Source organism: Nuphar pumila, chromosome 7, assembly GCF_984573655.1.
Source record: "Nuphar pumila chromosome 7, dmNupPumi1.hap1.1, whole genome shotgun sequence".
NCBI lineage: Eukaryota > Viridiplantae > Streptophyta > Magnoliopsida > Nymphaeales > Nymphaeaceae > Nuphar > Nuphar pumila.
In genome coordinates this window covers 70,768,915-70,770,146 of record NC_143255.1, presented here as the reverse complement: position 1 = coordinate 70,770,146, position 1,232 = coordinate 70,768,915, and the positions used below count along the sequence as shown (strand labels likewise).

Genomic DNA, 1,232 nt, shown 5'->3' with positions numbered 1-1,232 from the left:
ACGGCGAATTAATTACTTTATTTCTTAGAGTTTAATTTATTATTATTTTGTTTTAGTTAGTAATTAGTTGTTTTCTTTTTAGTTAGTAGGATTAGTAAGTGAATATAGGATTAACATAGTTAGTAAATATAGGATTCACATATTGTTCTTTTTAGGATTCACTTAATTATCATTCTGCAAGGAGCGATTAGACAGGTGGGTTTTAGAAAAACATAGTTTGTGATTTCCTGTATTTATTTGTTTTAGCATTTTAGAATAGTTTACTTTGTTATTTAATTATTTAGTATAGAATTCTGACATAGCTATATAGCATATTTGTTTGTAGTTACTGTTATTTGCTTATTTACATTTTAGTATCTGTGCTAGTTTAATTTTTTTAGTTAGGTCGTTTGCTTACATCTGGTCTTAGTACCAGTGTATACAGGGTCGACGAGGTCTAGGAACCCCATTACACCCATTTGTTGACAACCCAGAGAGAATTTTACATTCTCATCGAAGTTCGGCAACAATGGCTGACATGGATCCTCCACCTCCACCCCCAGTTCTTTCACGCCCTCTGCGGGAATACTTCATTCCCACAGACTATGTTCAGGCATCCTGCATTCGGAGACCCGATGTAGGAGCGCCACATTATGAGATTAAGGCCAGCATTATTCAAATGCTTCCATCCTTTTATGGCCTTAGTCATGAGGATCCCTACCGACACTTAGATGAATTCCTCGAAATCTGTTCTACTGTTAAGATACAGAATTTCGATGATGATGCGTTGAGGTTGACTCTATTCCCTTTTTCATTGAAGGACAAAGCCAAGTATTGGCTAAAGTCCTTAGATTCTGTAGAAATAGAGTCCTGGGATCAGTTGCAACAGGAGTTTCTTCGGAAATACTTTCCCATTGGTCGCACGAACCAATATCGTAGAGCCATCACTAGCTTTTCAGAGCTAGATGGTGAGCGCTTTCATGAGACCTGGGAGAGAATGAAGGATCTCCTCAGGAAATGCCCCCATCATCAGGTGCCGAAATGGCAACTGGTGCAGAGTTTCTATGATGGATTGTCTGACAAGAATCGTCAGATGATCGACTCTTCATGCGGTGGGACAATCATGCTGAAGAGCGAGGACGAAGCATGGAGGCTATTTGATACATTGGCCGAGAATTCACTCCACCATGCTTCGAGCTCTCATTCTGATAGAGCCACACCCAGCATTCAGAAGAAAGCTGGTGTTCTTGAGA

General features: G+C 39.4%; 1 non-coding gene across 1 annotated transcript; it reads right to left on the bottom strand.

The window, feature by feature from the left end:
- Positions 1-911: 911 nt before the first annotated feature.
- Positions 912-1,014, bottom strand: LOC149832383 (small nucleolar RNA R71). The gene has a single exon (XR_016433443.1). It is a non-coding gene; the product is annotated as a small nucleolar RNA R71 (small nucleolar RNA).
- Between the last annotated feature and the right edge of the window lie 218 nt (positions 1,015-1,232).